This window comes from Miscanthus floridulus, chromosome 19 (genome assembly GCF_019320115.1).
Source record: "Miscanthus floridulus cultivar M001 chromosome 19, ASM1932011v1, whole genome shotgun sequence".
In the NCBI taxonomy this organism is placed as follows: Eukaryota; Viridiplantae; Streptophyta; class Magnoliopsida; order Poales; family Poaceae; genus Miscanthus; species Miscanthus floridulus.
This window is the reverse complement of record NC_089598.1, coordinates 114,048,996-114,073,944: the sequence shown is the minus strand read 5'-3', so window position 1 is coordinate 114,073,944 and position 24,949 is coordinate 114,048,996. Positions and strand designations below refer to the sequence as shown.

The window sequence follows — 24,949 nt, the reverse complement described above, 5'->3', positions numbered from 1 at the left end:
CCTAGCTCTTGCTATTTCATCAGTTCCGCACCACCCATTTCAACGCCGTTGCAAACGCACAACATGTCAATTTCAATCTCGTGCAGGATTACCATGTGCATCGAACCAAGTTTTAGTTTGTTTCCTGTCACCAAGAAAACCTTTTACTTTCTTTCTTTGGCAAGATTAGAGCACTGGGTACTGCAATCCTGCAAATTCCTGCGGAACTGGTGTAGAATTTGTGCGTGCCGAACTGGGCCTTAGCATGTTTCGCCATGGGTGAATTTGCAGCGGGGAAGGTGACCGTGACGCGGCCCACCTGAGGCTCTCAGCGACAAACTGCCCCTCCCGCCGGCCGAGCTCAACCTGTACCGCGTGGCCGTCGCGCTGCGCCTGGTCCTCCTCGCCGCTTTCTTCCGGTACCGCGTCACGCACCCGGCGCGCGGCGCGCCCTGGCTCTGGCTGGCCTGGCTCGTCGCGCAGCTCCCGAAGCTGTCCCCGACCAACAGCGAGACGCACCTCGACAGGCTGGCATCAAGGTGCGACGACGACAGGGACGGCGAGGATGGCGAGCCGTCGTCGCGGCTGGGCAGCGTGGACGTGCTCGTGACGGCGGCGGGCGCGGGTACGTCGTCGGAGCCTCCGCTGGCGACGGCGAACACGGTCCTGTCGGTGCTCGCGGCGGACTACCCGGCGCGGAGGCTGACCTGCTACGTCTCCGACGACGGCGCGGACATGCTGCTGTTCGAGGCCGCCGGGTTCGCGCGGCGGTGGGTGCCGTTCTGCCGGCGTCGCGCCGTGGAGCCGAGGGCGCCTGAGCTCTACTTTGCTCGCGGCGTCGACTACCTCAGGGACAGGGCCGCGCCGTCGTTCATCAAGGAACCCCGCGCCATGAAGGTCATCGATCACTCATCACTCATAGGTCCGCAGAAGAGATTGACCCCAGGTGATCGTGAGTAATTGGCTGTGTTGCAGAGGGCGTACGAGGAGCTGAAGGTTGTTAGTTTGATCTTCACTAGTTAATTGGACCCTTGAATCAACGCCCTGATCGGGAACGTCCAACCATTCCATGATTGGTGGATCCGTCGCACAACACTATAAAGAGAGGTGGAGACCAGGGCTCTAACTACGAGGTTGATCTGAGCCACCGTGACCTACCAACAGCTAAAACATAACCCGATCTAAAGAGGGTGCTGCCAGCGACGGGATGACCCACTTCGCCGTCACCACCGGACCACGGCACCTTGCGTCACCATCGCCTCTGCATCGTCACCACTACGCTGGACTCCATCGTGCCGCTACTCCACTGCCACCGGGTTATCGCCAAGCATTGCGATGGCGAGCCCATCTTCCTCCAAGGCAGTTGATGGTTTGCACCCTTCACCTCTCTCTTTCTCTCGTTCTATCTACGGTTATTGCACTAGCAGATGTTCTAGGACTCACGGTTTTATTCAATAGCAAGTAGGCATGCTAGTTCTATGCCTAGAGATTCTATTTTTAGTTTTACAATGGTATCAAAGCCGGGTTAACAGTGTGTAGATCTGTATGGGGTAGAGAATTGAAAAGAAATCGAAGAGTAACAGAGGGTTCAATCTGTTTCGGATTGAAACCCTAACCCTAATCGGGAAAGAAATCGAGATGCAGAGGGTTCAACCGAGCCCAAACTCATCGGGGAAGAAGAACAGTAACCCTAACCCTAACCCCAACCCCAAATCGGTTCAACTCCAAAAAGAAAAGAAAGAAGATCCAAAAGAGAAGAAGGGAAGGGGCTTATCTCGCCGGTCTCGAATCAAAACCGAGAGAAAAACCGAATCGGGTTAATCTGAACCCTAACGAAACCCTAACCCTAACCCTAATCCCCAATCAGCAAAGAACTGAGAAGAACGTAGCAAGATCTAAAGATAGAGAAGGGGAAAGGGGAAAGGGCATGGGAGGCGGCTCACTGGAGCTAGACCGACAGCTGCCGTTAGCAAGAGTAACCCTAACCCTAACAGGGTGAATGAAAGCAGAGAAGAGAAAGGGGTCTCGGCACGCGAAGCCGAACCCTAACCCACGAAGCACTCACTAGGGAAGATAAATAGTGACTTTAGTGAGTCAAACCCTAACCCTAGAAAGAGAAAGGGGACGGTAGAGAAGGGGCTTCCTACTTGGGGCCTGGCCGTCCCGTCTTCGCCGCCGGTCATCTCCATGGCCGGCGCGCGAAAAAGAACCAGAGGCGCCGACCGGGCAGGTCACACCACCGTGTGGCTTCGCCTCGGGCTCGGGTGTCAAGGGCACCGTAGCGTAGCCCTTCGACGGCAGTGCGCTCACCCTTGGGTGGACGCACGCACCGACAAAGGGGCGCATGGCGGCACCACCACTTCCTCCGGCCGCCATGGCTGCTGCGTCGCTCCTTCTCTCTTCCATCGCTGCGCTGAGAGAGGAGATGGATGGAGTCGAAATGAGATAGGGTTTCGGGGAGGCCGCCGTGTTGGGATTTTGTTCGACCGATGCGCACGCTCGACCGTCCGATGCAAATGAACGGCTGACAGCGAACAAGCCAACGTTCGGCCCTGGCGGGAGTGCACGGCGTGCGGCTTTGCCTGCCCAGACCCAGGTTGCGGCCTGGGAAGGCGCAGTGCGCGCGAGAGCCAAACTGGAGCGGGTCGATTTTTCACAGTTGGGCCGCGATAGTGCACAACGCGCCAATAATTTCGGTCCAAATTGCACAATAACATTTTTTGTTTTTGTTTTATTTAATTTTTAGAAGCAGATTTCGATGAATTTTGTCTAGTTTAATATCTCTGTTAAAATTTGAACCAGGATAATTTTCCAGAGAATATTCGAGAAAAGTTTAATGCTTCTGAAAAATAGATAATGAATTTTTCATGTTTCCGCTGCTAAAGAAATTGTTTATTTTCCAGTTATTTTGAACCAACGTGATATTTAATTAGAGAAAAAGGGATTTTGTCATGATTATGATATTGTTATTTTCTGACCAACGTTGTTAATAACAATATTGTAATCAACTAATGTGATATTTAATTGGAGAAAAAGAGATTTTGACATGATTGTGATGTTGTTTTTTTACCAACGTTGTTAATAACAATATCGTAATTTTAATGATTTTATGCAATATCATAATTGTATGTTTTAATTTTGACCAACGTTGGAATCAAGGCATGCAATTGTTGTTATTATTTAACAATTGTTGTTATTATTTATTTTCTCACTCTATATGAATTGTGTTGCCAGGCGAATACAACTTGATGGGTTGTATCAAAGCGATCCCCACTCCTAAAGGTGACAACTACACAGAGTGAAAGAAAAAGATTAACATGGCCTTCATCTTGGCTGAGGTGGACTTGGTAGTCACATCACCGTGTTCCACTGAGCCTGTGGCACCGGTGAGGGAGACAAATGAGGTTGATGCCGCTTGGCAACTAGAGAGGGGGATTTTGAATCCCAAAAGATATCCTATAACCTTGAGCATAGGAAGTGGGTCACTACCAACAAGAAATATTTGGCTATGATAAAGAAAACAATTGAGCCTGTAATTGTGGGCTCAATACTAGAGTGTGACACGGTCACCAAGTACCTCAATAGAATAAAGAGTCAGTTCATTGGCTCTTCAAAGACATGCTACTCAGCTAATAAAGCAGCCGGTGACAGAGAGGTACTCTAGAAATGGTGGCATAAGAGAGCATATACTATTTGTTATCACTACGTGATGATGTGAATATTGTATGCGATGATGGAAACGTTGCGTGCGACAATGAGAATGTATCCTCGTCTGCGGATGTAAACAGAAAACGAAAGAGAGCTCACGATGCGTCGTTGAAATTATGGCACTATCGTTTAGGCCATATTTCGAGGGGAAGAATAGAAAGACTAGTTAAGAATGATATTCTTTCTCTATTAGAGTTCTCAGATTTAGAACAATGCAGAGAATGCATAAAAGGAAAGTATGTAAAAAAAATTAAGAAAGATACCAAACGAAGCGCAGGAATTTTATAGATTATTCACACAGATATTGGTGGTCCGTTTCCTGTAAAGAGTGTGGATAGTTATGATTCGTTCATAATATTCACAGATGATTACTCCTGTTATGGCTACATTTATCCAATCAAAGAAAGAACAGAAGTATTGGATAAATTTAAGATATTTAAGGTAGAAGTTGAAAACCAACACAATTTAAAGATTAAGATAGTCAGGTCCAACCGTGAGGGGAGTACTACGATCGGCATACCCCATATGGCCAAGTTCCTAGACCTTTTGCAAGGTTTTTACAGGATAATAGCATAGTAGTCTAGTATTCTACACCGGGCGAATCTTAGTAGAATGGAGTAGCTGAAAGACATAATAGTACCCTGATGGATATGGTGCGTAGTATGATAAGTTACTCCACCTTACCGTTGAGCCTGTGGATAGAGGCGTTAAAAACCGTCATTCATATTCTCAATAGAGTACCAAGTAAGTCGGTGCTCAAAACACCGTATGAGTTGTGGACTGGAAGAGTACCCTCACTAAACCATTTACGTGTGTGGGGGAGTCCTGCTGAGGCTAAAGTATTTAACCCAAACATTGGTGTCGACAGAATATCGTTGGCAGTCCTCCGAGGGGTATCCCACGAAGGTAGATTGATCGGCAGAAGAGCGCGAGATCAAGAACAAGAAGGCAACAGAGACACATGAGTTAGACAGGTTCAGGCCGTCAATATGACGTAATACCCTACTCCTATGGTCTGTTGGTTTGTATTAGCTATCGTATGATATGTAGTGATTTTAGAGGGGGTCCCTGCCCACCTTATATAGTTCGGCAGGCAGGGTTACAAGTCGGTTAGATTTGGAGATAACTGGAAAGTAATAACTGATTACAGGAATCTTGGGATCATACATATCCTAATAGATCTCATAGTATCTTTAGGATATCTTCCTAATGTCTTGCGAAAGGAGCCGAGCAGAGTCGTGCCCCGCAAGGTTTCTTCTTGTGGGCTAGGCCACCCCTAGGGGCACGGCCCATGTGGTCTGCCATGGGTATCCGGGGTCGTACACCCCATAGCTAGTCCCCGAGCGCCTTGTACCCGTTGTGCAACATCATCTTAAGCTTGTCCGAGCAGGTGCGAACAACGCCGAGTAGTCAAGCTCATGGTCCAACCACCATGCTGAACTACCGAGCTGCGTGAGCCATCGCCGAGCAGTGTGAACCGTTGCCGAGCAGCATAACCTATCGCCGAGTAGCGCGACCTATCGCCGAGCATCGTGAACCATCGCCGAGCAGAGTGACCAAAGTACGGCTTGCCATAAGGGTGTAAGGAGCTCAAGTTTAGAATCAAAAATTTCTCTGTAGTGGACCAAGTGTGCCCACTTAGAGTCCGAACAAAATTGTAGGAGTCAATCTTCCTCTGTAGGCATGTAGTCTTCGAGAAAAAACCCCGCACACTCACCGCGAGGTGAAGTGTGCCCACTTAGTCCCTGAGCCTGATAGCAGATGATGTAGTCATGTGGTGCCAGGGTCAGAAACTTGAAGAATAGTAGAAAACCAGCCGAGCAGCAAGCCAGTCCCCGGGCATGCCCCAGAAAGAGACAAAGCACATTCACCGCAAGGTCACGTGGTGCCAGGATCAGAAACAGAAAAACAATTAAAGACCAACGGAATAGGCCGCCAGTCCCCATGCTGCAGGCGGAGTTATCAAAGAAATCGAATCATGGAGAAAAAACTAGAGTAACGGCTGTATAGTGTCAGTTACTTAGCCTTAATAAATGGTGGAGAAGTCGGCGATATTTCGGTGAGGAGCAACAGAAGGCAGAGACAAAAGAGCGCCATGGGCTGCGGTTGCGCAGAGGCCTAGGTAACGGCCCATTAAGCCGCATCGGAGAATTCAAAGCGGCGCAGATCGCGGGAACGGTTTCCCAAAAACCCTTGAGTCGTAAAAGTGGGATAGTGCTTTATAACAGTGTCGCCGCCCCCCATTCTCCCACCCTTGCCACTTCACCATTTCATCTTCCACCTCAGCCACTACACCTTTAGATTCGCAACCACACGTTGCCGACGCCAGACCGCATCCAGATCTGAGATGGCGTTGAAGAGGAGAGCCGTGAACCCAAAGAAAACAAGCTCAAAGAAGGCAGGAGGCGGAGCCAGTCATGACGATGAGTGGACGTCGTCGCGCACTAGAGAAGCAGAGCTTGAAAGAATGGTGACGACGGGTGTGCTTCCTGACCGCGTCACCGCCGGATGGCGGCCAGCTAGTGGTGAGCCCTTTCCAATGCCTAACACCGATGAAGTTGTAGTCTTTGAAGATTATTTCTGGTGTGGATTAGGGTTCCCTGTTCATCCTTTCCTACGAGATCTGTTGGTATTTTGGTCGATTAGTCTGTGCAATCTCTACCCCCAACACTATATTGCACATCTCAATCTTTTTTCACTTCTATGAGGCATTTCTTGGGATTCTGCCGCACTTCAACCTCTTTAGACACTTGTTTTGGTTAAAGAAGAAAGGCGGCGGTGGCTCCAAGGTGGTCAGTGACATATATCTGCAGCTCCGGGATGGAATGGCTAGCGATTATATCAGCGTACCACTGAACACTTCCCTGAAAGGGTGGAATTCCAAGTGGTTCTACATGAAACAGAACCACCCGACCGTCCGCTGCGATGTCGACCATATCCTGGAGAACCAAAGAAGCTGGTCGGAGAGACCAAGAAGTATCGACATGGAGCAAGTGAAGGAGCTCCTTGACTTGATTCATGGTGTGGAGTTGAGAGGTGAACTTGTGGTAGCAAGCTTCATAGTACGCCGTGTCCAGCCTTGCAAGGAGAGGGCCTACCCTGCTTTTGACTACAAGGGTGACGATGACGAAACCCGAGAGAGACCTGAACGGCTGTCAAGGAAAAAAGTAATAAGCCGCGCCGTAGAACTATTCACCTCCGGCGCCTCATTTAGCTGGCTGAAAGAAACAAAGGCCTTCAACTATACAAACCCGCCTCCTCAGGTAACCATCTTAACTTGCATTGTTCAACTATCGATTGCCGAGCAGGGAACTGACTTATGCAAAGATCCATTCGCAGGACAGGGCATTTTATTTCTTTGACGTGCCGAGAGCTGAATGGCCGCCGGCGGTGGACGTCCGACCAACTGTACACCCTAAAGAAAGTTCCATCGGTATCTCATCAGAATCTAGAGATTCGGATGTTGATCACATGGCGCGTCCCCCCCATTATGGGAGAAATCCTGGGGGAAACGGGCAGCGGCAGACGAGCCGGCCCAGAAGAAGAGAAAAACGGCGACTGCCGCTCCCCGCAAATCGGGCGGTATATCACTAGGCGGCGACCAGACCACTCGTCCGTGGAGGGCCGTGGTGATCGAGTGGTCTGATGACGATGAAGATATAGTTCCCCCTCCTCCGAGCGTGCAAACAGCTTCACATAGCACACACGTGGAGGAGCAACCAAGGGGAAGTGATGACGTCCCCGAGCAGCAGGCAACAAAAATCCCCGCGGAGCAAACGACAGGAGTCCCCGAGCAACAGGCGGAGGTAAACCTGGTGTTACGGGTGGAGAAACACTGGAACAGCAGGCAGAGCAGAGGCCGACTATAGAGGAAGATAGACCTCCACCCAAGAGCACGGGGTTCGACCCCACAGCCGCACCTAGGGGCTCAAACAGGCCTCGTCGATTCAAAAAGTGCACCGGTAGACCAAACGGTAAGTATCCTCGCGTTGGTGTTGTTTTGCTATTTGATTTTAGCTTTTTGGGCGATTGACCAAATGTTCTTATGCAGCGCAAGGCACATGGAGGATCTGAAATCGCCCGCCTAGACTAACGAGCAGCCTCGGGTTGATCCTGAGGTGGAGGTAACACCTACTGCCCCTGTGTCACGGTCCCCCAGTGCTCGATAGCCGGTGAAAAAATCAACGACCGCTACGGGTGGAGTTAGAGACAGCGAGGGGCCGGCATCAGCAGAGGCCGGCTCAGCGACAATGCCTGAAGCAATGTCGGGTAGCGCTGAACCCTTCGGAGCTGAAACTGGAGTTGCCAGCAAAGGAACAAAGTCTAGGTCGGTGAGACCAGGGGTGCCTGAGGAGCTAATGGTGCCCCGTAAGGGGTCATAGGTCATGCTCAGACCCACTGTCCGGCCACAGAGCCCCCTGCGGTGACCCCTACTGCTGCGGAAGAGGAGGACGAGGTGGAGGAGATCGTTCATGATGAGCCTCGAATCCAATCCATCTGAATCCTTCGCAAGCACGGTGATGAAGTGGTAGTTGTCGAGGAAGAGGACACCCCTAGAGAAATGAGGAGGCTGAAATCCGCCCTTGGTGGAGTAGTTAAACAAATCAAGGTTAATACTGAATCTTGAATATTCTTCGTTGACATTGGTGGTGTCCTTCCGTCATTGTGCATTGTGCATTTCCAGGGGATAACTCCGACTGCCGAGCACCGTTACCAGCTGATTAAGAGGATAGAGCCCCTCGCCGAGGAGAACAAAAAACTCAAGGAGGCGATGAACCATTCGGAGAAAAACATTCAAAGGGCCTAGCGCGAGCGAGACCTTGCTGAGTCCAACGCGCGGGACGTAGAATACCAGAAGGGGGTCCTGTCTGAGCACCTGGCGACTGCGAAAGAACAACTTCGGAGCAAGTCCGAGCAGCTGACCACTGCCTCTACACAACTTAAAGATGCATCCGAGCAGTTTGAAAAGCTGTAGAAAATCTCCGAGCAGAAGAAAGGTACGTACGATCCACAAAAATATCTCGCATAGTTGGATATGATTACTTTTGGTGATGAATAATGTACTTGTAGAACTAGACATGGAGCTTGGTCAACTACGCCAGGCCCTCGAGCAGCTCTGAGAGGATAAAGCGAAGGAGATAGGGTGAGCGAACATACTAACCGAGGAGCTGAACGATGAGTACCCCCTGGTCGGGTTTTCTGCTGAAGTAATTGTCTTGTCTGATGGTACTTCAAAATGCATGCAGACTACCATCGGAGGGTCAAGGCACAATTCGATGTGATGGAGCAAGACGCCTGGACCCAGAGGAACAAATTTGATGCCGTAGTTGCCGGAATCAAACCAGTGCTCGACTGCATCGAACCGGAAACTACTCCTTAGCCCGACATTAGGCCGCCATGCCTAGATATCATCATCGAAATATGCAAGACGGCGTTGGAAGGCTTTAAGAGCTTCAACCGCAATGCCGTTGTTTCCGCCGCTACCCACGCCCTTGCTGTTGTTCGGTCCCACTATCCAGCCACTGACCTTGAGGCGATAGGGGGCAAGTACGCCGAGGGGCTGAGCGAAGCGGAGACCCAGTGGCTGGAGGATGAGGTGGAAGATGCGGCGAAAAAGTTGGCCGACGATATATACCTATTCGGAGAGACTAACAGTAATGGTGAAGCACAATGATCTCCTTGATGGACATCATCTGTAATTTCTAGACAGTATAGTTAGAATGCGCGAAAGCATGGAAAATACTTATACAGATGATAACTATTATGAAGTGCATGCGTATGCGGTTAGAAAGAATTTCAGCGAAAAAATCTTCGTAATTATGACCATAAAGTATTTATACAGAGTATAAGTAGAGTCCGAGCAGTTAGTTCGCTACCGACCCCCATGGCCTCAGCTAGCCCATAGTCCATGATGTCGAGCGCGGAGCCCGTGCACATGTAGGAAGAAGAGGCGTGACCAAGGAACCACAGCCAACCACCCATAATGCAGAGCGTGGAGCCCGCAGCACGTGTAGGGAGAGATTAGAGACTGGGTCTTCTCCATAGAGAGGAAAAAGCGGAACGTGTGCTGCTCGGTGGTTTATCGAAATAACTTGGAGATATAGACCGTATAAGCGTAGTCCGAGCAACTAGTTCTGTGCTGAGCATTCGGCCTTAGCTAGCCCGTAGTCCATAACGTGGGGCGCGGACCCCGTAGACGTGTAGGATAAATAGGCACGACCAAGGAACCACAACCTACCACCCATAACGCAGAGCGCGGAGCCCGTAGCACGTTTAGGGAGAGATCAGAGACTGGGTCTTCTCCGAAGAGAATAGAAAAGAAAGTAAGCTGCTCGCTGATCGGTGAAAGGTCTTGGAGATTTGGGACAAAGTGTTTGGCAACTTTGGAGCAAACATGTGGTGAAATACGTTGGAGGTTTGTAGAAAACATATTCGGCGACTTGGAGAAAATTTATTCGGTGATTTTGGGCGAAAATTTGTCGGCGTTTTGTTCAGCAAATTTGGAAAAATCATTTGGTGATTTGGAGAAATCGTTTGGCGCTAGCTTTGGAGAAACTTATTCGGTGAAATTGTTCGGCGATTTGGAGAAATCATTTGGCGCTAGCTTTGGAGATTTGGAGAAACTTATTCGGTGACATTGTTCAGTGATTTGGAGAAATCGTGTTCGGCGATTTAGAGAAATCATGTTCGGCGATTAGGAGAAACTGTGTTCGGCGATTTGGAGAAATCGTGTTCGGCAATTTGGAGAAATCATGTTCGGTGATTTGGAGAAATCGTGTTCGACGATTTGGAGAAACGTGGTCGGCGCAGTTACAGCGAGTACGTATTGGAGTTCGTCATGAAATAGCATATAGTTCGGCGACCACAAATGGATGTTAAACCACAATAGAGACAAAACGGTGACAAGTTATGGAGACCAAAAACTTATTTGAATATAAAATTGTAAAGTACATGTCTGTAGTGTTTCAAGGATAGAAACGTATAAGGTGTTCGATGTGCCACGAGTTAGGAACATCGACTCCTTCTAAGTCACTTAGGCGATACGAACCTGGTCGAGTAACCTCTTTGACGATATACGGCCCTTCCTAGGGGGAAGAGAGCTTGTGCAAACCGTCAATCTTTTGTTTCCTACGGAGAACGAGATCGCCGACAGCAAATGAACGACCTTTGACGTTTCGGTTGTAGTACCTCCGTAAGCCTTCCAAATATTTAGCTGTACGGACACAGGTGATTAGGCGCTCTACCTCGGCTCTCTCGATGTCCTCAGACTGAATAGCCTCGGCCTGCTCTTCATCATAGTTTTCCACTCTAGGTGCTCGGAAAGTAATGTCCGATGGTAATATGGCTTCTGAGCCGTAGACTAGAAAGTATGGAGTCACGCCGGTGCTGCGACTAGCTTGAGTACGCAGTCCCCAGACTACAGCTGGAAGCTCCTTGAGCCATCTGCCCGGGTGCTTCTCTTCTTTCTGATACAATCACTTTTTTAGGGCATCAAGGATCATACCGTCAGCCCGTTCAACCTGCCCGTTGGCTCTTGATGGGTAACAGAAACATATTTGACGGAGATGCAATGGCCTTCGTAGAAGTCCCAGAAGTGATGTCTAGTAAACGTAGTTCCGAGATCGGCGATGATGCTATTTGGTAGACCAAATCTGTGGATGATATCTTCAAAAAGCTCAACTGCCTTCTTTGCAGTAGCCGAGACGAGCGGTTTATATTCAATCCACTTGGAGAACTTGTCAATGGCGACATACACGTACCGGAAACCACCTGGTGCTGGCTTGAACGGCCCGATCATGTCTAGTCCCCAGCATGCAAAGGGCCAAGAAGCTGGGATGGTTTGTAGCTCTTGCGCTGGTACGTGTATTTGCTTACCAAAGAATTGGCATCCTTCACAACGTTGGAAGAGACCTTATGCATCAGTGATGGCTGTGGGCCAATAAAAACAAGCTCGGAAAGCCTTGCCGACCAATATTCTCGAGGCCGCATGGTTGCCGTAGGAACCAGAGTGAATTTCGAGAAGTAGCTTCACTCCCTCCTCTTAGGTGATGCATTTCTGTAGTATCCCTTCCTTGGCACTCTTCCTCATCAAGTTGCCGTCCACCAGCATGTAAAGCTTGCTTCAACAAACTCGGCATTTAGTTTCAGTCTTATCTACGAGTACCTCAGCGCTGGTGAGGTACTTGATGAATTGCTCCCTCCAGTCGGCGACCGATGAAGGTACCACAAGTACCAACTGCTCGGCAGGGGGAACTTCTTTGACTTCCTTATCTTCTTTGATGGATGGCGGCAGGAGATCTTGAACAAAGACTCCCGGCGGGATCACGACGCGAGAAGAACCCAGCTTGGATAAGTGGTCGGCGAGTTGATTTTGGTCACATACCACGTGGTGATACTCGATGCCATAGAATTTTCCTATGAGCTTTCTGATTTTAGTGCAGTAAGCATCCATCTTATCGCTGGAACAGGACCAGTCTTTGTTGAGCTAGTTGATAACCAGCGCGGAGTCCCCGTACACCTTGAATCATTTGACGCCAAGCTCAATAGCTATACGAAGATCATGGAGACAAGCTTCGTATTCTACGGTGTTGTTGGAGGCCGGGAAATGTATCCGGAGAACATATCGTAGCTTATCCTTGGTCGGCGTAATGAACAGAATGTTTGCACCAGCACCGTTGATGTTAAGGGCACCGTTGAAGTACATCACCCAGTGTTTGGGGCAAGCAGCGGCGATGGGCTCTTGGATCTCGGTCCACTCAGCAACAAAGTCAGCGAGCGCCTATGACTTATTGGTAGGTCTACTTCTGAAATCAATGGAATAGGTGCTGAGCTCAACAGCCCATTTAATGATATGGTCATTGGCCTCTTTGTTGCGAAGAATGTCCCCCAAAGGGAACTCAGTGACCAGGGTGATCTTGTAGTATTCGAAGTTGTGCTGGAGTTTGCGCGACGTAATAAGAATGGCGTATAACAGCTTTTGTACCTGAGGATAATGGGTTTTGGGCTCATTAAGTACCTCGCTGATGAAGTAAACCGAACGTTGTACTTTATAGGCATGCCCGGCCTCTTCGTGTTCGACCACAATAGTTGTGCTCATGACACAAGAAGTGGCGGTGATGTATATTAGTAGAGTCTCATCTGGCCTTGGCGCTGTCATGATTGGCGGCTTTGTTAAGAACAACTTGAGCTACTCGAAAGCTGAGTCTGCCTCCTCCGACCAGGAAAAGTGCTCGGAGGCCTTGAGGAGCTTGAAGAAAGGTAGCCCTTTTTCGCCAAGGTGTGATATGAAGCGGCTTAAAGCAGCCATGCAACCTATAAGCTTCTATATATCCTTGACGCATGTTGGCCATTTCATATTGGTGATGGCGGTGACCTTGTCAGGATTAGGCTCGATGCCTCGAGCACTGACGATGTAGCCTAGCAGTATACCAGATGGAACTCTAAAGATGCACTTTGAAGGGTTCAGCTTCCATCGGTACTTGTTCAGGTTGGTGAAGGTTTCTTTGAGGTCGGCAATAAGGCTATCGGTTGTCTTGGTCTTGATGACCACATCATCAATGTAGGCTTCGACATTGCGGCTGATCTATTGGTCGAGGCACATCTGGATGGCCCTTTGATAGGTAGCCCCGGTGTTCTTGAGTCCGAAGGACATAGTTTTGTAGCAGTATGCACCGAAAGGTGTAATGAACGACGTCTTTATCTAGTCTTCTTCCTTGAGGGAGATTTGGTGATAGCCAGAGTAACAGTCAAGGAAGGAGAGTAGTTCACAGCTAGTGGTAGAGTCTACAACCTCGTCTATCCGAGGCAAGCCGAAGGGGTCTTTAGGGCAGTGTTTGTTAAGATCAGTATAATCAACGCACATTCTCCATTCTTTATTTTTTTTGAACGAGAACAGGGTTTGCTAACTAAGCTGGATGATACACTTCTTTTATAAACTCGACAGCTAAGAGCCATTTTATTTCTACCCTAATAGCCTCCTTCTTGTCTGGCGTGAATCGGCAGAGTTTCTACTGGATCGGTTTGGCGATCGGCGAGACATTCAAGGAGTGCTCGATCTTATCCCGTGGTACCCCTAGCATGTCTGTAGGTTTCCAAGCAAACACATCGACATTGGCACATAGGAAGGAGACGAGCGCGCTTTCCTATTTGGGGTCAAGGTGAGCCCCAATCTTCATGGTCTTGGAGGCGTCGTCGAGGCCGAGGCCGACCTCCTTGATTTCATTGGACTTGGCGGAGGTGCGGGAAATCTCTAGCTCTGGAATCTCCATGTCATCGGCGGGTGCTATCTTGGCTTCAGTGACCATGCTAGCCATCTGGATGGAGAGGTTGGTGGCTTCGGCGAGAACGAGACTCTCTGTCTCGTAGGCGTAGGCAACAGAGAGGTTGGCCCACAGAGCCAGGACTCCTATAGGCAAAGGCATCTTCAACACCAGATACGCATAGTGTGGTATGGCCATGAATTTGGCCAGAGCTGGCCGGCCAAGTATGGCATGGTAGGCGGTGTCGAAGTCGGCGATGTAGAAGTTGATATGCTCGACGTGGTAGTTACTTGCCATGCCAAACTGTACTGGTAGGGTGATCTCTCCAAGTGGTCTGGATGCCCTTCTAGGTACCACACCCCAGAAGGAGGAGTCTGAGGGAGTGAGATATGATATCGCGAGGCCCAACTCCCTTAGGGCCCCGATGAAGAGTAGGTTCAAAGCACTGCCACCGTCAACAAGGACTTTTCTAAAGAGCACCTTCTGGACGGTTGCGTCGAGGACGAGGGGGAAATGCCCTGTGTAGTGTATGTCTGCCCACTAGTCAGCCCTAGTGAAGGTGATGGTGACCTTCGACCATGGGCAATAGCTGGGGTCGGTGGTAGTTTCTTCTGAAGCGACAACAAGCACTCGTCGGGTGGCGAGCTTCCATTCCCTTCTACTCTTAGTGGATGCGAGGCCCCCGAAGATGGTGGCGACCACCTTATTGTGGTCCTAAAAGGCATTGTTGTTGTTCCTAGGTGGCCGGCGACCTCTGGCTCCATCGTTGGCGTCATCATCGAGCCTCTTGTCCTGGAACTCCCTGGCCAAACCAATGCAGTCCTTCATCTTGTGTTTGGCGTTCTTATGAAGAGGGCATGGGCCATCGATGATCTTTTGGTACTGTTCATCATAGTTACGCTTGGTGCGGACTAACAGCGATGACAATGTGTTCTGGCCGGCGGCGGCGATTTTGGCTAGGCCTATGTCCTCCTTTTCGATCACGACCGCTATCACGATGGTAGTTGCGGTCGTCAGTGCGGCGGTCGCTGTGACATCGGTCGTTGGGGCGATTGTCATAGCGGTGAGGCAGGCACTGAGTGCCTGCATCCTCGTTGAAGCGCACCTCAGCTTCGTCGGCATCTGCGTACTAGTTGGTGGTAGTTATCATTTCGCCGATACTGGTGGGTGGCTTGCGGTTGAATTTGGAGCGAAGCTCGCGATGGTGGAGTCCTCGGATAAAGGCAGTGATGACTTTAGCTTCCATGATGTTGGGGATAGAGTTCCTCATCTCGGAGAAACGTCGAATGTAGCTGCGGAGGAGCTCAGATGGCTTCTAGTTGATGCGGCTGAGATCATGCTTCATGTTGGGTCGAGTACACGTGGCCATATAGTTGTCGGTGAAGACTTTCTTCAACTCTTCCCATGAGCCGATGGAGTCTGGTGCAAGGCTGGTAAACCAGCTCATGGCGGGCGATGTGAGCATGATGGGTAGATAATTTGCCATGACATTGGTGTCTCCTCCCATGGCACGGATGGCAGTGGCATAAGCCTACAGCCACTGAGTTGGGTTCATTCTTCCTTCGTAGGGCTCGACCCCGGAGATCTTAAAACCATAGGGCCACCGAAGCATTCAGAGTGCCCTTGTAAAAGCCAGAGGCCCCTTAGGGTTGTTGACACCATCGTCTGTGGCGTTGTGGTCGGGGATAGGCTCGAGGGCTGAGTCCGGGTTGCCGTACTCCTTTTCGTAATCCTAGCGGCGACGCACTTCGTCTTTGGGGTGACCAAAGCGATGTTGCTCGATATGCTGTCGCACATCCAGGAGGTTGCTAAGATGTACTCTAGCATCCTATTTGACCTCCTGGTCATGCTGGCGATGGTGTTCGGCGCGATGCCCCCGTGTCCCCCTGGAGAGGTAGCGACTGGTCGATGAAACATCTTTGATTGGGGCAGCGATTGGATCTCGGCGCAGCTGATTGGTGAATCGTGCTCATAGAGCATGAAGGTCTCTGATCCTCGCGGATCTCATTGACCTGACAGTGAGCCGCTTTGAGCATGGCGGCGATCTTGGTGAGCTCGGGCGTTTGAGGGAAACGAGCGAGCTCGTTGGCAGCTACCGCCAAGTTGGCGCTTGGAGTCTTGAAGATGTCGTGGCCGTCGACGTGGAGAAATTCTTCGTCGAGGTCGTGGTGGAGCAGGAGCAGTCTTCCTTGAGAATCGGGCCGATTATTCCGAGCAGCCTTGGCCCTCGCGATGCCTGCCTTGTTTTCTCGCTGCTGCATGCGGTTGACGTTCTGGTTCTCCCGAGCAACGCGCTCCTCCTCGGTTTCACCGTTTTGAGGAGGGGTGTCGATGCTGACGTTGAAGATCGCACCACCCTAGAAGGGTGGAAGGAGAAATTGATCGAAGAAGGTTTCAGCGAGGGTCTCCGTAGAGCCTTGAGACTCAGAGCCCGGAGTTTCTTCCGGGATGGTCTAGAGGTGCGCTCCGGGGCTTCGGCCTAAGTGTAGCGTGTTGACAGCTGGCGGAGGCTGGATGGCGACCTGGTCGACGAGTTTGCCCCTTAGGGCATGTTGGTAAGCGGCGGCGACGTTGGTGAATCCGAAGGGTAGGGCCATAACCCCTGCAGTTTGCCGAGCAGCCTCTGATAGATCTGGATCGGAGGGTGGTCAGCGCTGAACCAGAGTGTCCATTGTCGATTCGGCGATGAAGAGACAATCGGTGAGCTTTAGTCCGACCCGATCGATGGATTTGATCGGATCATCATTATTGATCGGCATCCTCTAGTAGCGAGGAAGTGGACGGTGAGTTGTCGTCGAAGGAGACCTCAGAATTGGCTCTGAGATTAGATCAGCAGTTGCAGGTGCGGGGGTGGCCGGCGTAGAACCGATCTGCCCTGGCTCGAGGAGCTCTCTGACTCCGTCAGCATTGATGAGCCACGAGATGGATCCGACCATGAAGATCTGGCCAGGTTGCGAAAGGGACGAAGAGCCTGCGGAAAAAGCCATCTTGTTCGACAAGGAAACAGCATGCACACCCTACCTGGCGCACCAAGTGTCGACAGAATATCGTCGGCAGTCCTCCAAGGGGTATCCCACGAAGGTAGATTGATCGGTAGAGGAGCATGAGATCAAGAACAAGAAGGCAACAGAGACACACGAGTTAGACAGGTTCAGGCCATCAATATGACATAATACCCTACTCCTGTGGTCTGTTGGTTTATATTAGCTATCGTATGATATGTCGTGATTTTAGAGGGGGTCCTTGCCCGCCTTATATAGTCCGGGAGGCAGGGTTACAAGTCGGTTAGATATGAGAGATAACCGGAAAGTAATAACTGATTACAGGAATCTTGGGATCATACATATCCTAACAAATCTTGTAGTATCATCAGGATATCTTTCTGATGTCTTGCGGAAGGCGCCGAGTAGAGTCGTGCCCCGTAAGGCTTCTTCTTGTGGGCTGGGCCACCCCTAGGGGTGCGGCCCATGTGGTCTGCCTTGGGTATCCAGGGTCATACACCCCACAATTGGGAAGCTAGATCCCAAAACAGTAAGTTGTCATTTCATTGGCTACCCTGAAAAGTCAAAAGGTTTTTGTTTCTACTGTCCAGACAGACATACAAAGTTTATGGAAATGAGACACGTTGTCTTCCTAGAGGATGAAATGATGAGGGGAGCATGGTAGCTCAAGAAATTGACCTGGAAAAAAGCGGGTGTATGCGCCCACTCCAATGATTCATGAGCCATTTTTCTCACTACCTGTTGTCGTTGCACCGACAGTGCAAGATACTGTGGTTCTAGCATCTGTTGTTATTTCACCTGTGGCAACAATGAATGACGATGAGAAACCTGCTCTTCAGGATCCTGTAGAACCTATTGCCACACTTGAGGGGGAGCAACAATAACCTCAAACAGAAGATGTGTCAAATGTGGAGGCCCTTAGAAGGTCTCAAAGAGTTAGAAAATCAGCTATTCCTACTAACTATGAAGTATACAACACTGAGGAATTTCAAATGGAGGATGATCCCACCTCATTTGAAGTAGCCATGAGAAGTGATCATTCATCAAAGTGGCTTGAGGCCATGGAAGATGAAATGAAATCTATGAATGCCAATAAAGTTTGGGACTTGGAAATAATTCCTAAAGGAGCCAAAATAGTAGACTGTAAATGGGTCTACAAAACAAAACTTGACTCTCAAGAGAATATAGAGATATAAAGCGTGACTTGTGGCAAAAGACTTTACGCAAAGAGAAGGGATTGATTACAATGAGACCTTTTCTCTAGTCTTAGGTAAGGATTTCTTCATAATCATCATGGTATTAGTGGCACATTATGATTTAGAATTACATCAGATGGATGTAAAGACAACATTTCTCAACGGAGACTTGGAGGAAAATATTTACATGGCACAACCGAAAGGTTTTATCATGGAAGGAAAAGAACGAATGGGATGCTGCCTAAAGAAATCCATTTATGGATTAAAACAAGCTTCAAGATAGTGGTATTTGAAGTTTGATCAGACAATAAGAAATTTGGGTTTAAAAAGAATGTAGAGGACAATTATGTCTATGCAAAGTTTAAGAATGGGAAGTTTATCTTCCATGTCCTGTATGTGGATGATATCTTACTTGCTAGTAGTGATATCAGTCTACTACTGGAGACAAAGAAGTTTTTGTCCTCAAAATTTGATATGAAAGATCTTGGTGAAGCTTCGTTCGTTCTAGGGATCGAGATTCACTAAGATAGAAGTAAAGGGGTATTAGGACTGTCACAAAAGGCATACATAGAAAAGACCTTAAAGAAATTTAATATGCACAAATGTAGTCCCTCACCTGCTCCTTAGTCAAGGGCGACAGATATGGGGATTTTCAATGCCACAGGAATCAGTACGAGATCGATCAAATGAAAATAGTTCTATATGCTTCAGTTATCGAAAGCTTGCAATATGCTCAAGTATGTACGCGTCCTGACTTGGCATTTGTTACCAGGTCACTTGGCAGATTCCAGAGCAATCCTGGAACAGAACACTGGAAATTAGTAAAGAAAGTCTTGCGTTATTTACGAAAAACAAAAGGCCTCATGATGACGTATAGAAGATCAGATTCACTCTATATAGTGGGATATTCAGATTCTGATTATGCAGGAGATGATAGAAAATCCACGTCTAGATATGTATTCACTCTCACAGGGGGAGCTATTTCATGAAAAAGCTCAAAGCAAATCGTCACTACATCATCCACAATGTATGCCGAGTTTGTAGCGTGTTATGAGGTAACGGGGCAGGTGAACTAGCTAAAAAAGTTCATACCCGATTTGAAGGTGGTTGACGACATCTATAGACCACTTAAGTTATGCTACGATAATAATCCTGCAGTACAGTATGCTCACAATAATAAGTCAAGTGGTGCTGCCAAACACATTGACATAAAGTATTATGTTGTGAAAGATAAAGTCTAGGATCATGTCATAAGTCTTGTGCATATAAGTACCGAAAAGATGCTCGCGGATCCGCTTATAAAAGGCTTACTACCCAATGTGTTCAAAGAACATGTAGCCGGCATGGGTTTAAGGGAAAGCCTATAATTTCTAGACAAAAGAAGACCCAAAGTTAAGTATCTATTTTAGAATAGAGTGGTGTGCTGTAGTTGTTAAATCTATCAGCAATTGACTGTGACGATGAAACATGCTCTATGCGCTAATCTGTATTGGAATGAACAAAAGTAAATGATATAAAATTGAAAGATGTAAGGTGAGATTAAGGGGGAGAATGTTAGTTTGATCTCCATCAACGGTCAATTGGGCCCTTGAATCAACGCCCTGATCGGGGGCGTCTAACCATTCCATCGCACAACACTATAAAGAGAGGTGGGGACCAGGGCTCTAACTACAAGGTTGACCTAAGCCACCATGACCCACCAACAGCTAAAACCTAACCTAATCTAAAGAGGGTGCTGCCAGCGACGGAAAGACCCACTGACTTCGCCATCACCACAGGACCGTGGCACCTCGCGTCATCATCGCCTCTGCATCGTCGCCACTATGCTGGACTCCATCGCGCCGCTACTCCACTGCCACTGGGTTATCGCCAAGCATTGTGGTGTCGATCCCATCTTCCTCCAAGGCAGTCGATGGTTTGCACCTTTCACCTCTCTCTTTCTCTCGTTCTATCTACGGTTATTGCATTAGCAGATGTTTTAGGACTCATGGTTTTATTTAATAGCAAGTAGACATGCTAGTTCTATGCCTAGAGATCCTGTTTTAAGTTTTACAAAGGTCAGGATGAACTACCTCACTGTGAAGGCGAGGAAGGTGCCGGAGGACGGGTGGGTCATGTCGGACGGCACGCCGTGACCCGGGAACAACATGAGAGACCATCCTGCCATGATACAGGTCAAGAGTTCAAGACTCTTTGCATAGTGCACCTCACCCCAACGTGATAGCGCTGTGAGACATCTGATGGAGTTTGATTCATGGTGTCCAGGTTCTTCTGAGTCACCCCAGTGATCAGGACGCCGCGGGGAATGAGCTGCCTCGGCTATTCTACGTGTTGCGGGAGAAGAAGCCGGGGTTCCAGCATCACATGAAAGCCGGCGCCCTCAATGCCCTGGTAGGCTGGTACATCGTCGTGGGTCTGTTCTTCAGCTGCAACCTACGATGGTTTTATGAGTTGTTTGTTCGCCAGCTCTAGGTGTCCGCTCTACTGACGAACGGCTCGTACGTGCTCAACCTAGACCACAACCACTACATTGCCAACAGTGGCATCCTGAGGGAGGCAATGTGCTTCCTCATGGACCCTGAGGCCGGGAACAGGACATGCTTCGTCTAGTTCCCACTGAGGATCGGTGTCAAGGACGATGGTGGCGAGCGGCATGCCACTCGCGACTCTGTCTTCTTCGATGTAAGCCATCAAAGCTTTACTTGCACATTGCAGCGATGTCCGCCACTGCTGTCCGAGTCACGTAACACCAACACCCGATTTTGTGACGCATGCTGGGGTTCAGATCGACATGAAGTGCCTGGACGGCATCTAGGGCCCGATGTACGTCGGCTCCGGCTGCTGCTTCAACAGGAAGGCGTTGTACTCGTTCGATCCCGTGTTCTCTGAAGACGACGATGAGGACGCGCTGGTGCACCGGAGCAGGTGGTGGCGGTTTGGGAAGGTGAAGAAGCGAGCGTTGAGGAGGACCATGTCCACCATGACTCGGAGGACACCGACGAGCTGACCGAAGCAGGCACGTGGATGGAAGCTAGCAATTCTCATTCCTCTTAGTGCTCACCTGCTCGGAGTCCTAACCGCTGGCATTGCAGGAAGAAGGCGGAGGTTGCGTTCCTACCGCGACGCGTTGGAGCGGCACTTCGGCCATTCACCGGAGTTCATTGCGTCAGCGTTCGTAAGCCAAGAGCGCGGCGTCGGTGGTGGCGACTCGTCCACGGCCTCAGATGCTTCTTCTCTCCTCAGGGAGGCGATCCACGTCGTCAGCAGTGCGTACGAGGAGCAGACTAGGTGGGGCTAAGACATTGGCTAGATGTACGGTTCCGGTGGCGGCGGTGTGGTCACGGGGTTTAGGATGTCCTAGTTTGTAAGCATTGTACGTGACAACATGTATGAAATCTTCTGAAATTTTTATCATAGCCTCCACATATGATATCACGACATCTCAACAAGTTTCATGATTTCGGACTTCGTTTGCTTTTTATAGAATTTAAAAACACTTCGCACGCAAGTTTGCGGTCATGTTTCGTGAACAAGATGTCCGAAATTTTGGGTCCATTACTGGATAGGCCTCACACTACACTCAGTAACATGACTATCATTTTTGAATCATTAAATTCCATTATTAGCACCACGTGCAGTTCAAAATTATATTTTTTGAAAAAAAATCAAGTAAATGAAATAAAGTAACTAAATATATCAAAAAGCCATAAAAAAATCTCCAAATTCTAACTAGGAGTTTCTGGTGCTTTAAAAGGGTTGCACAAAAAAATTGGAGGCCAAAAACAAAAAAAAAACTTTACCGAGTGCCGGGGCATGGCACTCGGCAAAGGGTGTCTTTGCCGAGTGCCACGAATAAGGCACTCGGCAAAGAGGGTTTTGAATTTTTTTAAAAAAATTCGTCTTTGCCGAGTGCCTTCACATGGCACTTGGCAAAGACATTTAAAAAAAATTAAATCTTTGCCGAGTGCCGTGCCAGGGGCACTCGGCAAAGTATTTTTTTTAAAAAAAATTTAAAAAAATCTTTGCCGAGTGCCGTGCCAGGGGCACTCGGCAAAGTATTTTTCAAAAAAAAATTTGCCGAGTGCGGACACTCGGCAAAGAAATTTTAAAAAAAATTAAATCTTTGCCGAGTGCCTGATCTGGGACACTCGGCAAAGAATTTTTTTTTTAAATAAAATCTTTGCTGAGTGCCTCCCTGATCCGGCACTCGGCAAAGGGCGGTTGTGGGACTTAACCAAATTCGGCCGGCCGGGCAGTCAAACAGACAGCTAGCCAGCCCCCGTGCCCACGCCCGCGCCACCCCTGTCCCCACGCCGCGCGCCGCGCCACGCCGCCCGTGCTGCCCACGCCCTGTCCCCGACCGTGCCCTGCCCTCGGCTGCCCTAGGCCAGCCCTACCCCTCGGCTAGCCCTACCCCCGGCCCTGTTCCCGACTCCGACGACCCCGACTCCGACCCCGACGCCGCCCGCCCGTACCCCCCTCACCCGTCAGGTATGCCTTCCTTCTCTTTTGTGTTTGTCGTGGTAGTGATAGTTTTAGTATTAGTTGTACTAGTAGTGCTAGTGGTAGTAGTAGTATTAGAAGTACTGAGTAGTAGTAGTACAACTAGTGGGTCGTAGTAGTATTAGAATTAGTGGTACGTAGTGAGAAGAAGTAGTGGTAGTAGTAGTAGTAGAACTAGTGGTAGTAGTTGTAGCAATAGTGGTGGTAGTAGTAGTAGAACTAGTGGTAGTAGTAGTAGCAATAGTGGAAGTAATAGTAGAAAGTAGTGGTACTACTTGAATATATTCTTCTGCATGGATTGATATCCCAATTACATGGCTTCTGTTGAGACATCTGTGCTTGTCGGCCATCGTGCCGCTGTTTTTTGCAGGTTTGGAAACCTCACTGTGTAGGGAGGTTCTGCTGATTTTTTTTAAATGACAGTATTTTGTTCCCTTTTTGTAGAGAAGAGCTCATCAGAGCCGAGTTGGAGTTCCGTCCGCCGTGCCAGTCTGCCTACACCACGCCACCTCGCCACTACACCGACCCGCCATGGCCCCGCTAGCCTGACTCCGCCGCCACCCTTGGTATAACCCCTCTTTCCGTATCATGGTCATAGATCGCGTAACCTAGTTAGGCGTCTCTCATTCGAAAGAGATACGGTTGGAGGTATGCAGATCTTTGCATATCTATGACTATATCTGTTTCAGATTGTCCACGTTTTTTGGACAGCCCACGGATACGTAGATGGGCCTAGTTTCCATGGTCTGCTCCGGTTCGAGATAGAGTTTCGGCATCACCTCTTTGTTGTTCTCTGGATACGCACTCTTCTTTGGCAGGACGTGTATCTAGAGAACAGCGGGGAGGTGCTACCGAAATTCTATCTCGGATAGGAGTAGAGCATGGAAAACTAGCCTCATCTACGCATCCACGGGTGGGATTAGGATCTATCCTCACCTAATTAGATAGTAGGAACACCATGTAGATGCAATTGATGGTTACATTACTTGCTGATACATATGTTAGAGGATGGATGACCGTCAGTGGATGGTACACGGGCTGGAGAAGTCAGAGTGATTATACCACGGAATGGATGAATAAGACCAATGCTTTCTTGAACAGTGCATTTGGCAAGGCTGCTAAAGGACATTGCCTAGTTTTGTGTCCCTACAGCAAATGTGAAAACAGGAGGAGGGTAAACAAGGTGGAAATGGGTAAACATCTTGTGAAGAATGGATTTACGTCGGACTACACCCAGTGGGTCCACCATGGTGAAGCCCATCGTATGAGAGAGGAGGTGGTGAGACCACGGGTGAAGGCTTTTGATGGTGATGCCGAGGTACCAGACATGTTAGATGACTTTCACCAAGGACAGTTCGATGAGGGACATGAGAAGGAGGAGATAGAGGTAGCCGCATGGCGTTCTACGACATGATGGACTCGGCATGGAAACCCCTTCACGATCGGTCAACGGTGTCTCAACTAGATGCCATTGGATGCTTAATGGGGTTGAAGTCCGAGTTAAACTTGAGTCGACCTGGCTTCGATAAGATGTTGGCCATGATTGGCACCATGCTTCTGGAGGGCCACATTCTGCCAAAGAGCATGTACGAGTCACAGAAACTCCTTCGAGCACTTAAGATGTCGTATGAGCAGATACATGCTTGTCCAAAGGGGTGCGTCCTGTTTAGGAAAGAACACGAGCATGCAAAGTTCTGTCCAAAGTGTAAATCCTCCAGGTACCTAGAGGTAGACTCTGATGATGGCTAGAAGAGGCAACTTACGATCCCCATGAAAATCCTATAGTACCTTCTGTTCCTACTGAGGATCCAACGGCTATACATGACCGAGGAATCCGTGAAACAGATGACATGGTACAAAAATGGCAAACGGTACAATCCTAACAAGATGGTACATCCATCCGATGGTGAAGCTTGGATCCGCTTTAATGACAAACATCGTGACAAAGCAGATGAGGCTCGTAATGTACGTGTCGCGCTGGCAACTGATGGGTTCAATCCTTATGGAATGATGGCTGCCCCATACACATGTTGACCCGTCTTCGTTATCCCCCTTAATCTCCCCCCGGTGTCTCCTTTCAACGATATAACGTATTCTTGTCGTTGATAATTCCTGGACACCCAGGGAGTAATATGGGTGTGTTCATAGAGCCTGTGTTTAATGAATTGGTCCGTGCTTAGGACAAAGGGGTATGGACATACGATCAAGCTACAAAGACAACCTTCAAAATGCACGTTTGGTACCACTACTCCCTGCATGACTTCCTGGTGTATGGGATATTCTGCGCCTGGTGTGTTCACGG

The 24,949-nt window shown here is 49.0% G+C and overlaps 1 pseudogene; it reads left to right on the top strand.

The window, feature by feature from the left end:
* The first annotated feature begins 294 nt into the window (after positions 1 to 294).
* Positions 295 to 24,949, top strand: part of LOC136526652 (putative cellulose synthase A catalytic subunit 11 [UDP-forming]) — a 65,442-nt pseudogene continuing 40,787 nt past the window's right edge.